The 16,381-nt window shown below is 45.3% G+C and overlaps 1 long non-coding RNA gene and 1 pseudogene across 1 annotated transcript; both read left to right on the plus strand.

The window, feature by feature from the left end:
- Positions 1-787: 787 nt before the first annotated feature.
- On the plus strand, positions 788-15,570 carry LOC135208949 (uncharacterized). Its single transcript, XR_010313251.1, has 3 exons — positions 788-1,020; positions 13,307-13,430; positions 15,534-15,570. It is a non-coding gene; the product is annotated as an uncharacterized LOC135208949 (long non-coding RNA).
- On the plus strand, positions 1,293-10,401 carry LOC135209008 (uncharacterized; annotated as a pseudogene).
- Positions 15,571-16,381: the final 811 nt, after the last annotated feature.

Genomic DNA, 16,381 nt, shown 5'->3' on the forward strand with positions numbered 1-16,381 from the left:
TGCATTTGTTATAAAAGGGTACCTTACTTTTACTACTTTGTTGTTGTACTTTTTTTTAGTTTATTTTATTAACAAATATTGCTTAACTTTTGCCTAATCAGCATGCAAGTTAAGTCTGCTTTTTCATTTTGATTTCATATTATTGGTTTTGATCATCCCATGCTTTTGTTTGCTATTTAAATTCTGATATATGCATGTTTTGTTTGCATGACTTGTATGACTATTGCATGCAAATGAAGCATGTGCCATTTCTTTTACTTTGTTTATGTTCTTTGCAAGAACATTTGTGTACAGTTGCTTAGGTATGTACAGTATACAATCATAAGCACAAGCCCAAAAAAAGGAAAATAATTACTGTATACTATATTGGTGAAATAATAAGATAATATGAGAATAAGTTTGTTTCATTCTAACTGCCCTCTCAATTTTAGATAAAGATACTTAGCAATTAATGTTACATTAACTGAAGGATTTTATTTAATGATTCAGAAATGCCTAATATATAAGTCATAAGCTATGATAGAGCCATATAATCATGTTAACAAGCAATATTAATCGATTTAGTATTCAATAATTTATAAAGAGAAGTTTATTGAGCATAAGAATAAATTTTAAACATTTAAAAAAGCCGCACTACGCCACAAGCCGAGTTTTAGTTGAGGGCATAATCAATAGATGGCGCGCATCCTGACGGGTTGGATGACGTTTTTTTTAATGGTATAAATAGTCAGTTTCCCATCTTTCGTTTATTGTCTTTGGGGTAAACGTAAGGAAAGGATAGGTGGTTTGATTTGGTTTCCTCAGTTTCCGTTTCAATTTCACCGCGGTTTTAATGTGTATTTAAGTCTTCAGTCTCCACTGGACGATCCTATGGTCAGTTCTGACGAATCATCTTCGTTTTATCGTCTCGATTGCGGAGTTCCCAGAAGGAAATTGAGTGGTTTCTCCGCACGGAGACATTGCATGTTAGTGCGAGCTTTTGACTGGGTATAGAAAACGGGTATGCGCTCTGCAGCACAGGTAAGTTAACTTGAGGCATATACTGTAACAATTTGAACATTTTTCCGCCTTTTCCTTATGTGTACGCAGGACAAGTGTGTTAATTTGAGAAATTTACCTCATTTTGCTCGTTTTTAGGCAGAAAGTCTCCTGGGGACTTTGCTTAGCACCAGCCATTCGGGGAGTAACATAAACCGTAAACGAAATGAGGTGAATTTCTCGCGTCATCCCACCTGTACTGCCTCACAGGTACCATTTTTTATATTCAGTTGATCAAAAGGGAACAGGCGCCTATGTACCGTTGGCTGTTATGTACCACCGGCTTCTATGTACCATCCCTGGCTGCTATGTACCATGCATGGCTGCTATGTACCATGCATGGCTGCTATGTACCTCAAATAGTATTAACACATAAGTACCTTATGTAAATTGTGATATTAAACTTTACAAAGTTAATATAAACCATTACAAAGTTATACCCGGTAAAAAGTGCTATGCAACAATTTCACAGCAAGTAGGAACAATGAACTTCAAAAGTGGACACCACCAACACACACATCCTGGGGATCCTGGTGCTGAACTCAAATCATCAACACGAGCTTTCGCTAAAAAGTCAGCTTTGGAATGCCCATTTGCATCATCTGGGGAAATAGTCAAGAAAGCACTCTCAAGCTGTGAAAATTCAGATGTTCCCTTACCAAATATAAACACACTATTCAGATGCACATTCGCGCCAGAGAACAACGTCCAAAATACCCTGAAGATACCAGTTTTGAATTAAACAGAGATCAAGTTCCCCAGGACTTTAAAGTTGATCTATTTGAAAATGGGCAACGGCATCTCATATTTGCAACATCTATTCAGTTGCAACACATGTCCAAGTCTAAAACTTGGTACGTGGACGGCACTTTTAAACTTGTTCGTACCCCTTTTGTTCAACTTTTAAGTGTCCACAGTTTGTTCCGACACGGCATACAAACCTTCGGTCCTTTTACAATAGGAAGGTACTAGCGGCAGCTGGATAGGTCGTAAGCTTTCGAACAAGGGGTTCGGTAGTTAACTGCTTGTCCGACAGGCGCGCGCGCGCGACTGGGAGGTAAACAAATCACTTTTGCTTTCGGCCTCACAGTGGATGGACGTGTGTGTTCGACGCTCTCTGCCCGCTGCTCGTCGTTTGCTTTCTGAGTATTTGGTTGTAATTGTGTATGAAAGAGTATTGTAAGTACAATCATTCTCTCTTTGCATAATAATTACTGCTTCAATTGAATATGATGGAATCTCCTCGCCTTGCTACCCCAAGGAGACTTTGCCCGGGTATCGAAGGGCGTAATGTGGGAAGTTTAGATCGTTCCCAGAGATTGACCCTCATATTTTGTGTGCTCGGTGTCGGGGGCGCGAATGCACCCGGGCCGAGCCCTGTGATGTATGTAATGACTGGTCGGAGGCGCAGTGGACTTTGTATGAGGGCAGGAAGAAGCGAAGGCCTGCAAAGGAGTCGTCGGAAAGCTCTCCCGCGACTCCTTTGGTGACGGACACTTCGTCTTCTTTCCTGCCGCCCGCTCAACTTCCACGTCTCGCGGCCTTCCCCTTCGGGGGGGTGTCTAGGTCCTTCTCCTCTCCTGACGTGTCGAGTGTGGAGGAGGGCGCTAGATACCCTGACGTAGAGTTGTACTCTGGGTCCTCTATCCGCTCGTCTTCGCGCGAGCGGGTAGAGGATCCTTCTAATCACCCGACTTTTGCCTCCTCAGGTGCGGTTGCCGTGAAGGATGACCTCGGACAGGTGTGGGCATCGTTGGGGCTGCAGGGCGTGCCGAGTGTCCAGGGGCTGCTCTATCATCTCGCTGGCTCCGTGGCGGTCACTCATGCAACGGTCACAACCACCACCACGACCCTTACAACACCCGGCTACGCGTCACCTCCTCACCTGGTGTACACCCAGCACGCGGTCTCTGTGACACCCACACAAATCGGTGCAGGGGCCAGTCGCCGTAACTCGGGGGAGTGTGATGCCGCCACCTGGGTTTGCCGTGCTGCCGCGACCGGACTTCATGTGCCCGAAGAGCTCGCCCCTGGACCTCCCACCGGTACCGAGGACGTCTGTGCCGCTGGTTCGACCACCTGGACCGCCCACACAGCCTGCCGTACCTGCCGTGACCACCGCTGCTGTCCCTGTTCCTGCTCCTGCCGTCTCGACTGCCGTTCCTGTGATGCTCGCACCTGCTGATGTTGTTCCTGTTCCTGGCGCCGCTGCTCCCGATGCTGGTCTGTTCGGACAGGTACGTCCGGGCCCTGTTGCTTCGGCAACAGCAGCCCCAGCTCCGTCCTGGATGACAGACCTGACGTCGGTCCTGAGGAGGTTGACGAAGAAGAAGAAGAAGAGGAGGAAGGTGTCGTCGTCGTCTTCATCGTCTTCTTCGTCGTCGTCGTCGTCTGCCGCCTCTTCCCCTTCTTCTTCTAAGGCCCCACCGCCTAAGAAGAAGAAGGTTGCCTCCCCCCCCCCTAAGAAGTCTCCTTCGGGAACTTCTAAGGGCCCGTCTCGCTCCGGTGAGACGGGGGTTCTTCCGCTGGTCGCCCTGCTCCTTCGGGAGCAGGACCCGTCTCTCTCCGCAAGGAAGAAGACTACGGGGACCAGAGGGGTGCCGGCTAACACCGGCACTTCCTCGCCTGCTGTCAGTGGGTCGGCCACAGCAGCAGGATCCGGCTCGGCCGCTCGTTCGCGAGAGGTACCGAGTGTACGGTCGCCTAACAGTGACCGTGCAGCCAGGAACCAGACCTCTGAGTCCGCTCAGCGTCTGGTTCACGGCACGGAGCGGAAGACTGGTGACACCGCCTCTTTTCACGCGGCTCTCACCAGACCAGCTCTCGCTCTCACGGCGAACAGCTGGCTACCCGGGCGGACGTGACGGTCCATGACCGGCCACGGGCTGAGGCTGGGAAGAGGTCCCCCTGTTCGCCGGCACCAGCCACGGCTGGTGCCAGCGAACTGACGCACCGTGAGGATACGCACCGATCTACAGTGACAGTGGAGCTCGCCGGTCGCCTGACCGTCGCTCTCGCAGAGAGCGATCGGGTACGGCGACCAGCACCAGCTCCTCTGACACACGAGACCGGGGCCGCTGTTCTCGGTCCAGCCGTTCTCCACAGCGAGACGGCTCGACTAGGTCTGCAGCTCGATCACCACCGCGGGTTGGCGATCGCCTGCAGTCCTCCAAGCCCACTGGTTCTGCCAGCGAGCCGAGGAGGGAGCGTCAGGTCTGCCTCTGCCCATACCATTTCAAAACCTCCTCGGGTTTCAACAACCGGGAGGGCGAGGTATTGGAGGAGTGATCGTGAGGGGTGCGCCCCTCAGGATCCCGCCACTCGTCGTACATACCAGGCTCGGTTCTCGGACCAGCCAGGTCGTACGCACAGGTGGTTGGAGGAGACCGAGAGGGGGCTGTCGCTGCTCCTCTCCTTGAGGGAGGAGGGTCTCGGGAGATGCTCCTGTTTGAGGGACTGGACGGTCCGACTCCACAGGATGCTATCACGCCCGAGATCCAGAGGAACTTTGCCGAGGTTATTGCGCTGATTCGTCAGCACAACGACCTCGGGGAAGGATCGCCGCTCCCACCAATCCGAGCCCACGTCCCGGCTCGAGTCGTTCTGGGGCCCGAAGAGGGAACCCAGACCGACGGTGGGTTTGCCGCGTTCACAGCTTGCGGACTCAGTGCTGGACCAGGTTGAATCGCTTGTTGTCCTAACCGGGCAAGCGGTTCGCTCAAGTCTGGCAGGTCGAACAAGCTGCTTCCACCTCCTCTGCTACGACAGCGGCGGTTTTACGTGCCATCTGAAGACCCGATGCCGCCCAAACAGGTCAACCCGGAGTTAGCTAGGCTGACTCCGGGTGTGTCTCTGCAACAGCTCCTGTCCGAGAACCTGTGGTTCTCGCAGCAAGAGGCACTAGGCCTGGAATCTACCGCCATGGCAGCTTTCCAGGCCGTCTCTGGCTAGATCTGTGGTCCCTCACAGTATCTAAGGTCGCAGCCAACTCCGGGGGGATTTCTCCGAAGAGGACTCGGCCTTCAGGAGACTTTGCCAGTCTGGGGGAAGAGCCATCTCCTTCCTTGCCCACCAGACGGTGAACCTGTGGGCCAACCTGGTTCTCCGACGAAGGGACGCTGTCCTTACTCGGGTTTCCAGGGCGGCCGGGCGTGAGGCGGCGTTGGGGCTTCGAAACGGACCTCTACGGAGTTCCACGTCTCTCTTCCCAGGAGAGATGGTGGACGCTGCGGTGGACAGACGGCGCACTGATGACAGTGACCGTCTGGTTCACCAGGCAGTCTCGAAGGCTTCTGGGCAGCCTCGGACTGCGGCCAAGTCTAAGAGCTCGGCTAGCGCTTCCTCGGCTGCTAAGACGGTTGCTGCGTCGAAGCCCCGAGGAATGACTCTGTCTTCTTCGACTTCTAGCAAGGGGAGCCGTAACCAGCCCTCCTCCCAGCCCTCCTCATCCCGTGGAGGCTCTGGGAAGAAGTCGAAGAAAGGGGGGAAACGCTAGGGACGGCGTTCCCCCTCACCTGCTGCCGGAAGTGGGGGGGTGCCTGGCCAGCCATTGGGCAACTTGGCAGCGCTACGGCGCCGAGACGCTGGATTGTAGATGTCCTTCGGGAGGGATATCTATTACCCTTCGAATCTCGGCCACCCCTCACCTCCAACCCGGTCCAACAGCAGTCGTACGTTCCAGGGTCATCGAAGGACGTAGCACTCAGACAGGAGATCAAGACCATGCTGAGCAAGAGAGCTGTAGAGATCGTCACGGATCAGTCACCGGGCTTTTACAGTCGACTCTTCCTGGTGGAAAAGTCTACGGGAGGCTGGCGCCCGGTGATAGATCTCTCTCCCCTGAACCGGTTTGTTCGCCAGACCCGGTTCACGATGGAGACGGCACGCTCAGTGCTCGACTCCATCAGGGAGAACGATTTCATGCTTTCAGTGGACTTGAAGGATGCGTATTTCCAAATACCCATTCATCAGTCCTCCAGAAAGTACCTCCGCTTCATCCTCGACGGGACGGTGTACCAGTTCAGGGCACTGTGCTTCGGTCTCTCAACCGCCCACAGGTGTTCACGCGAGTGTTCACTCTGGTGTCTGCTTGGGCCCATTCGCACGGGATACGTCTGATGAGGTATCTCGACGATTGGTTAGTCCTGGCGAGCTCCCGCTCGCAGTTGCTACAGGACAGGGATCGACTGCTCGAGTTCTGTCGCGATCTGGGGGATCGTTGTGAACTTCGAAAAGTCCGATCTCGAGCCCAAGCAGAGGATGAAGTACCTGGGTATGCTGATCGACACGGTAGCAGGGCGAGTCTTCCCCGCAGACTCGCGGATCAGCAGATTCAGGGAGGCAGCCAACCAGTTCCTGGTCTCGGCAGGAACAGGTAGCTCAGCGATGGCAAGTCGTGATCGGACACCTGTCGTCACTCGAGGAAGTTAGTTCCCTCACGGGCGTCTTCACCTGCGGTCTCTTCAGTGGAGACTAAAGGAGAGTTGGTCACAGGCGACGGATCCCCTCAGCTTTCAGTGTCACTGACACAGGAGGTGAGGCAGGACCTAGCCTGGTGGCTCGACGACAGGAACCTCTTAAGGAGGAGTGCCACCCTGCGCACTCCCCCCCGGCCCCCCACATGCAGCTGTTCTCAGACGCATCGACCGAGGGATGGGGCGCACACCTGGAGGAGTTGCTGACTTCAGGAGTGTGGGACGAGAACGACAAGCACCTTCACATCAATGTTCTGGAACTCAAGGCAGCGTTCCTCGCTCTCCAAGAGTTTCAGGACCGCTTGATGGGACACTCAGTGGTGTTGATGTGCGACAACACCACGGTGGTGGCTTACGTCAACAAACAGGGGGGCCTAGTGTCTCTCCCGTTGTACCAGTTGACTCGGCAGGTGCACGAGTGGGCTCAGGCACACTCAATAGAGCTGTCGGCAGCCTACATTCCAGGGGAAGAGGAATGTAGTAGCAGACACGCTCAGCCGTCGGGATCAGGTGATAGGGACCGAATGGTCTCTACACCAGGACGTGGCGGAAAGGCTCTTCGACCTGTGGGGGCGACCAGTCGTGGATCTGTTCGCCACCCGGCACAACAGGAAGCTCCAGGTGTTCTTCTCGGCCGTGCCGGACCCATGGGCAGCTGCAGAGGACGCTCTTCAACACCCGTGGGACAACCTCTTCGCCTATGCCTTTCCCCCGTTCAGCCTGATTCGCAAGGTGATCAGTCGAGCGCTGGTCACCCCGAATCTCAGGATGATCCTGGTGGCTCCCAAATGGCACAGGCCATTTGGTATCCGGACCTGCTGGCTCTTCTCGCAGGAGAACCGAGAGAGATTCCCCCTTGGCACAACCTTCTCGCCCAGCCACACGTCGAGCGGTACCACCGAGCAGTCCAGTCCCTACGTCTTCACGGCTGGCTGTTATCCACCATCTCTTGCGAACGAGAGGCTTTTCTCGTAGCGCAGCAACAGAGATGGCTGGAAACGTCCGTCAGTCCTCTGCAGCTGTGTACCAGGGGAAGTGGGCCGTCTTCTGTGGTGGTGTCGTAGACGGGGTCTATCTCCTCTCAGAGCCACTCTTCAGCAGGTAGCGGATTTCCTCGTTTTTCTTCGCCGAGAGAAGCTCCTCTCAGTCCCCACAGTTAAAGGATACAGAGCCGCCTTGGCGCTCGTCCTGAAACTGAGGGGGTTGGACATCTCGAACTCGTTCGAGATCTCCTTGCTTATGAGGAGCTTCGAAAGGTCTTGCCCACCCAGGGAACTCACGCCCCCTGCGCTGGGACGTGACTCTCGTCCTTAGGAGTCTGACTCGAACACCGTTCGAGCCACTCCGAGAGTCGTCAGACAGGGATCTGACCCTCAAGACCCTCTTCTTGCTGGCCCTGGCATCGGCGAAGAGAGTAGGGGAACTTCATGGTCTTTCCTATGATGTACGACACTCCAGGGGATGGGGATCCGTGACGCTCGATTTCGTCCCGAACTTCGTTGCGAAGACTCAGAAACGTCAGTCCCTGATGACAGGTTCGAGTCATTCACGATTCCCTCCCTATTGGACTTCACCGATAATGATGCGGATGAGATGCTGCTTTGTCCTGTGAGGGCGCTACGGCGCTATCTGAAGAGAACTCGACACCTCAGGCCTGAGTGTCGACGCCATCTTCGTTTAGCACCGGGGTCACCAAGAAGGAAGTATCCAAGAACACTCTTTCATTCTGGCTGCGTGAGGTCATCAGGAGGGCGTATGAGGCTGATGGTAGTGACGACATCCGTACGTCCCGTCCGAGAGCTCACGAAGTCAGAAGTATTGGCCCCTCGTTGGCGTTTCGCAAGAACTTCTCCGTGGCGCAGGTCCTGAAGGCAGGGGTCTGGGCTAACCAGACTACCGTTTACGTCCTTCTACCTTCGGGATATTGCCCACAGGTCCTTGGATACGTTTTCCTTGGGACCCGTGGTGGCTGCTCAACAAGTTGTGTAGCTAACCCAGACCCTCGCAGGCTGAACAGCATCGAGTCCTGGTGTGACTGTGTGGATGGATGTGTGAGTGAGTGAGTGACTGGCTCTCTCTTCCCATCTTTTCCTTCCCCTCTACCTGTGGGCAGAGGGCCATGGTCGTCACTACGCTGGATGAGGACGAGATGCAGGTGAGCTATATGATAGAGCCCCATCCAATATCCCTTTCAGTAGGGATAGGAGCAGAATATCCACCACTTCCTTCTACAAGGGGGGGAAGTGGATGCCTACAAGAGTCAAACCCATGACTTTATATTTGCTCCTGTACAGGAACAAGTTCTTGCATTGCTGGTACGAAGAGATACGCATGCCTCTCTCTTAGTACTCGGTCCAGAGGTCTGACCATTGATCCTGCGGTGCACACCCCGATCAATCGGACAGAGGCTTGGATCCCTCCCTCGCTCTTACGACCAGGGAGGCTTCCAAGGTTGGGCGAACACCAGTCTGTTCACAAAAGACTCAGATTCCACCCACCAAGAAGTGAGTCTTCCTATTGTAAAAGGACCGAAGGGTTTGTATGCCGTGTCGGAACAAATGACAATTTGTCCAAAATTGCATTTTTCCTAACTATACAAACCTGAGGTCCTTTTACACATAGCCCCACCTCATGCCACCCCTCACTCTGCAGTTTTTGCTTGGGCCAAAGCAAAAGTGATTTGTTTACCTCCCAGTCGCGCAGGCGCGCGCCTGTCGGACAAGCAGTTAACTACCGAACCCCTTGTTCGAAAGCTTACGACCTATCCAGCTGCCGCTAGTACCTTCCTATTGTAAAAGGACCTCAGGTTTGTATAGTTAGGAAAAATGCAATTTTGGACAAATTGTCATTTTATAAAGAAGGATGAAATTTTGAAACAGGTTCCATTGTGCTTTGTCCTAATGTCAAGAAGAAAGAAAAAGGACTACGTAGCTGTCCTAAGAAAAATCACTGAGTTAACACCAACATCAGTTTGTGAGGTTGTTGTGGATTTTGAGAAAGCACTATGGTCGGCAGTGCGAGTGTGCCTTCCCGAGGCTTCCATTCATGGCTGCTGGTTTCACTGGGCCCAAGCAGAGTACCGAAGAGTAAAAACACTAGGTCTACAAAATGCCTATATAAATCAACTCGCTGTAAGACAATTCTTTCAGCAGTTAATGGCGCTGCCAAACTTACCTCCATCACATATAGAGCCAGCTTTTCGCCATATCACTAGCCAGCCACTTCCTGATCAACGATTAAAAGATCTCATTACTTACTATAATAAAATATGGATCAGGAATGAGATGCATCCTCCACATTCTTGGAGCTGTTACAAACGCCCTGTTCGGACTAACAACGATGTAGAAGGGTGGCACCATGCGATTAACAGAGTAGCAAAAACCAATTCAATTAACATGTACTTCTTAATTAGTATTCTCCATGATGAAGCCAATAGAATTATCATCATTTAAAACTAGATAAACAAAAGAAAATGCACAGATACCAAAGGAAGCATGCTGTCAAAAACCAAATTGCCCTTGATGACCTACGGATGAAATATGAGAACAAATTCATATCAACATCAGACTTTCTAAACCGCTGTGCCGAACTGATGGATCGTGTAGATGAATAAGAATGTATCAACAATGTAGCATGCTGAATTCTATTGCTTGACAACTTTTAATTATTGTATGCAATTTTAATGGTTATTATTATTGTATGGTTTTTGTGTTTATGGTTGTGTTGTTTGGATGAAATATGGCAACAAACATTGTATTAACAATGTGCAGCTTGCTGAATTTTATTGCTTCACAACTTTTAATAAATGTATACAATTTCAATTTGATTATGGTTTTGTGTTTTATCTCCTTGTGTGTTCTTATTTCCTTACTTGGTATCTGGCACATAGCAGCCTTGTTTGGTGCATACAAGTCAAAGTAGTGGTACATAAGAGCCAGTACATAGCATCCCAACAATGGTACATATAAACCAAACAAGTGGTACGTAGGAGCCGGTACATAGCAGCTAGCATTCATTAAAAGGTCTCGTTAATAAACCAAATCCGCGTGCGGTGAAATTACATAAAATTACCGTAAACTGTAGCAGTTTGAGCAAAGGTTTTTCCTTTACTATTATTTTGACGTTTTTGAAGATTTTGCGGTAATTCTAGGCAATAACTCCGCGCAGACTGCAAGGAACGTTCTCGTGAATACGACAGCCACTAGGGATTTGGGCGTCAAATGTATTTCGCCGTGTTTAGTACTGGCCCCTGGGGGTTAATTACAGTCAACCCCGCCCCCAAATAACTAAATTTTTAATAAGCAACCCGAATACTGCAGTTAACTGTTATTTCCAAAGAAATACCCGACGCGGAGTTATTAGCTAGATTTAAACTATTATTTTGTAGTTTTTAACATTTTTTCAATTCGGCTGTCATTTGAAGTCCTAGTTGTTACTTCCTAATGGGCCCCAGTGCTTTGAGTTTTGCCTAAATGACCTATTTCATTCATAGTTATCTGTTAACATTCTTTTTGACTTGGGGCTTAATTTAATGTCATTTAGTCTCAAGGTTACAATTGTTCGTTTTGTTACTCCCAGTGCGAAATAAACATTTATCCGTTTTCGTTCATGTGTAACTAACCAGTGCGAGTTAAATCAATATTTCAGTACCTAATCTTTCATTGTTTAAAATGTGTACTTAAATATTTAACTTTATTTTTGCATCTTAAGTAACTTTCATAAGTTAGCTCATTAAGTTTTTAGTTCGTATATCGTAATTGGAAGCCTACATGACTGGTTTGGGATTAACTAGCTTTGTACTAGAATTTTTTTTTAGAACATGGCACAAAACCAAACCTTTAAATGGGGAGCATTGCTATATAATTTGAGTTATTGGTCTACTTTTAATTTCACAATTTGATAGTCAGTGCAACTTTTAGTTTCACAACTGGATTGCCTTGTACTAATTAAGAAGGTTGGTATTCAAGTCCACCTGACATCCTTTTGAAAACATAGGATTTCTGTTTATAAATTAATAAGTACTATATACCTTAATTCTGTTTTTGTTTCATTTAAGCAGCAAATAGCAGTCAGGTATTTTAGGCCCACGCAGCACGTTTTGCAATATCAGACCTGTTATCTTTTTTTTTTTAAGAAGACTTCAATTTACTTTAAAGCTTAATGTACGTTTTACTTTGAAATAGCAGGAATAAGATCGAAAAAACTAAACTTAGGTCGTTATCTTGTGCACGATAATCGATATTTTAAACTTTTTCATTTCATTATGACTTCAATACAAACCTAAATTTATAATTTACTTTAAAACAATAGCACGAATTTATTAAACCTACGTCGCAATCTTGTGCACCATGAATAAATATATAATAGTTTGTTCCTACGCGATATAACAAACCCTCGGTCCTTTACATGAGGAATTACTTTCGGCGTAGCAACCTCGGGTTTGTTTAGTTAGGAAAAATACAATTTACTTTCAATATTGTGATTTTACAGGTTGGTAAGTGCTCCGGCCGATTTTTAGTATAGATGTGTTTATACCTTGAAAGAAGATACTAAGTATGTTCTAAGGAAGACGGAAATTAGTGGCGGTAAGTCCTATCTGTCTAGAAAACACAACTTGAATATTTGTACCTACAAAAAAAGTCCTTCATGTTGTTGTCTCTGTCGTATCGCCTATTTTAATGAGCTCCTGTTCGTTCGTTTGTGTGCTGCGCAGTCTCGAATTGTCATGGGGAAACCACACCTACCGAATGACGTCACGAGAAAAACTCCACCCAAAAAGTGACATCATTATAGACAATATCCAATCGTAAATAAGCACGTTTCAATTTTCTCTGAAACAACAGAAAGCACAGCGTTTTGAACCAATGATAATATTTAATGTTACCAAGACGTAAATTTTTTTGGCAAATACATCTATTTTCTCCAATTAAGCGTTACTTGCACTAGCGCCATGAGTGAATTAGCACGACCGTCTACAAGCTCTGATTTTGTTCCCCTGGAAAGTTTCCCCACAGTGTGTGAAAATTGTTACTTGAATTATAGAGATTTCACAAACTATTATTATGGGCATATAGAAAGGCTCGTAACTTTTGCCCAAAATCCCTGTTTAATCAAGAGTGAACACATTTGCCCGACTTGTAAGGAAAAGTGCCGTCTTGACTTGAACAAAAATGCCTTTCGGTGCGATAAAACCTATGTAAAGTAAGCTATTTTGATTATCGTGTGAAATATGCTGGAGTATTGTCTCTCGGTTAGCCTAATGGCCGCTCAAATTTTTTCGGAATTGTCATGAAGTGTGCAGGCAAGGTAGTGCCCTTAAGGGGGGCTTCGTACCCCCGCTAGGCCTAGGTAGGTTAGGTTAGGTGGTTTGTTTGGTTAGGTAGTGCCTTGGAAATCACTTTTCTCCTGCTCTCCCCCACCCAAAAACCCCGGTTCCCACTGGGGTCCCCCAAGATTGTTAGATAGGAACAGGGGTGTAATTGCTGGATGCCACCAATATTAATGATCAGTTTAAGCATAATCAATAAAAAATACATCTGAAAAATATATATTGTTCTGCAAACAATAGACGGAGCTCTCCTTTAGATTTTACCCATTATGAAATAAAGTTCAACCTAAATTGAGAAGAAGTTTATTTTAAAATTTATACCATGAATTACTATTTTGAAACTCTTTTTCCAGGTATTTGTGATTTCAAGTTCAGCCTAAACTAAAAAAAAATGCATTCTGATTTTATTGTACAATGTATACAATAAATCAATGTTTTCATTACTATTTTGAAACTGTCTTTCTAGGTCTGTGTGAATTCAAGACAAAATCCAAAAACAGTTCTCAAAGTGAGAAATGGAATACTGTCAACAACTGAGCATAAGCTCCCAGACGTTTGGTTTTCTATACCAAAACTTGGCAAAACCAAAGGTGAGGTGCCCTACCTTTCTCGTATCTAAACCACTTACTTTTTTTTTCCCCACCTATACTGAACCGACTTTTTTTTTTCCCCACCTATACTGAACCGTTTTGGGATTGGAAGCAGAGCCTGAAACCTATCCTGTAGGCATTATAGGAGGTTTTGAACCAACAAGCTATTTAATTTTATATTTTTTTTTTTTACTTTTAAGGTGGTAGGACCATTAGATCAGTCAAGTTAATGTGGTTGTACATAGTTTTAAAAGGTACCTTTTTCCAGAAGTTAACTTCTATCCTTGTGCTTAGTTTTAAAAGTACCTTTTCCAGCTTCCTTTTTCTCCCTTTTCCTTCTGTGCTTGTGCTTGGTTTTAAAAGGAAGTGCTTGCGCTTTGTTTTAAATGTACATTTTTTCCAGAAGTTAACTTATGTGTTTGTGCTTAGTTTTAAAATCACCCTTTTCCAGAAGTTAACGTGACTTATGTGCTTATGTAGAGTTTTAAAAGCACCCTTTTTCCAAAAAGTTACTGTAAATCAATGAGCTTTTACATAATTATAGTTTTTTGAAAGGTACTCTTTTCTGAATTCAACTTGAGGGTTTGAACATGGTTTTTCATTAGTCAACGTAGTGTGTTTGTACATGACTTTTTAACTGTGTCATTTTCTGAATTTAACTTAAAAGCACCTTTATTAGAAGTTAACTTTTATACGTAGTTTTAAGAGGTACTTTTTTCATTAGTCAACTTGTTCGTATATAGATTTATGTATACATAGTTTTATCTAGTGCCTTTTTCAAAAAGTCAGCGAAACTTAGTGTGCTCATACATAGTTCTAAATGGTGCCTTTGTCAGAAGTTAACAATTTGGCTTCATGTGTTTGTATATGATAGGACCTTTTATAATAGGACACTTTTTATTGACAGAAGTGAACAATTTGGGTTAATGTTTGTATATAATAGGATTTATTTTAATAGGACCTTTTTCAGAAGTTTAAGTAACTTAGTGTTTATGCATGAAGTTTTAAAAAGTACCTATTTGAAAAGCGGTGATTCTAAAGAATAACTCCGCTCGGATTGCAAGGAACGTAACCGCGAATACGACATCCACTAGGGATTGGGGCGTCCAATGTATTTCGCATTGTTTAGTACTGGCCCCTGGGGGTTGATTACAGTTGACCGCCCAAAAATAACGGTAAATTCTTAATAAGCAACCCGAATACGATAGGAAACTGTAATTTCCAAAGAAATACCCGACGCGGAGTTAAGATTCACTTGAAAAGCTAACTTGGCGAGGTTGTACATATTTTTAAAGCAACTTTTTCAGAAGTTTTTATTACTTAATGTGTTTACTTTTTGTTTTCAAAGATGGGTTTTACAGAAGTACACTAGTACCTAGTTTTAAAAATTGCCTTTTTCAGAATTTAAAGTGTCAGTACCTGACTTTAAAAGGCACCTTTTTCAGAAATTAATGTGGCAGTACTTAGTTTTAAAAATTGCATTTTTCGGAAGTTAATGTGACCGTACCTGGTTTTAAAAATTGCCGTTTTTTAGAAGTTAATGTGACCGTATTGCCTTTTTCGGAAGTTAAAAGTAAATTAATGTACATATACTTGGTTCTAAAAGTTACCATTTTCAGAAGTTAACTTACGGGTTTGTACATAGTTTTTAAAGGTACCTTTTCAGAAATTAACGTGACTTGAAGTGCTTATATATACTTTTAAAAGTTCTTTTTTTAGATGTTAAAGTAAATTAATGTTAATATATACTTAAAATTTACCATTTTCAGAAGTTAACTTACGGGTTTAGTTTGTTTTAAAAGGTACATTTTCCAAGGTTAACGTGATTCATGGTTCTTATATATATAGTTTTAAAAGTTTCCTTTTTCAGACGTTAACTTGGATACTTATGCATAGTTTCAAAAGAGTACCTTTTTCAAAAGCTGCCTTAACCTACTGTGTTATGCATAAAGGTTTTAATTAGTAACTGTTTCTTGTTTGTTTAAAATTTTGTTAAGTAACCTAGATATTTTAAATGTTTTTTTTTTAAGAGTACATGCTTTGAATTTAAACTTCAGCGTAAAATAGCCCTGCAATTAAATTTAAATTTTCAACTTTTTCCAGATTGAGTTATCGTGACTGAGCTTCTAGTTCAGTTAATGTAAGTCTTAAATAATATTTTCAAATAATTAGGTTATTGTAGTTTTATAAATTGTATATATATTTGTGGGGTTTGTTTTAACCATTAAATTTTCTTTTGAAATTAAGAGCGTATACATTTAAAAGGCTTGTTTTTTTAAATCTATTTTCAAATTAATTCTTAAAATTAGCCAACGTACTTATTTGTGCAGGTATGACTCATTTTGTCACCATAAAGATTAAAATTACCTTTTAAACAAATTTCAGTAACTCGACTATTTATCAAAATTTAAAACATTAACATTTCTGACTACCTGTGTTTCAGTAATACAACAAACGGTCCTATATTTAATTATGGTACAGAAAGCATTAGACCCTTGCTTAGCTGTGGTACTTCATGAACAAACCTATACTTGGCAATGGTACAACTATGCATAAACCTAGGTTCATCCATGGTACTAGGAGTAAACTTAGGTTTAGCTATGTTTCCCTATAAAGTAAGCGAAGCTTGGCTTATAATATTATCACTGTTTTTGGTTTCATACCAAATCTTCGTTATCTGATGCCAGATATTACTTGGCATATTGATTATATAGTCTGGGCACTTGGCATCTGCTCTATGCTCTCAACCATGGTGTGTCTATATACTTTTCTTACTGAGTTTGCTAGCCATGGTCAGGGGCTATTTACTATGATTTACTAAGTTTGCTAGCCATGGTTAGAGGTTATTTATTATATACTAAGTTTTCTAGCCATGGCCAGAAACTATTTACTATATACTAAGTTTGCTAGCCATAGTCAGTGACTATTTACTTTGCTATATTAAGTTTTCT

This window comes from Macrobrachium nipponense, chromosome 37, assembly GCF_015104395.2.
Source record: "Macrobrachium nipponense isolate FS-2020 chromosome 37, ASM1510439v2, whole genome shotgun sequence".
NCBI classification, from domain to species: Eukaryota; Metazoa; Arthropoda; class Malacostraca; order Decapoda; family Palaemonidae; genus Macrobrachium; species Macrobrachium nipponense.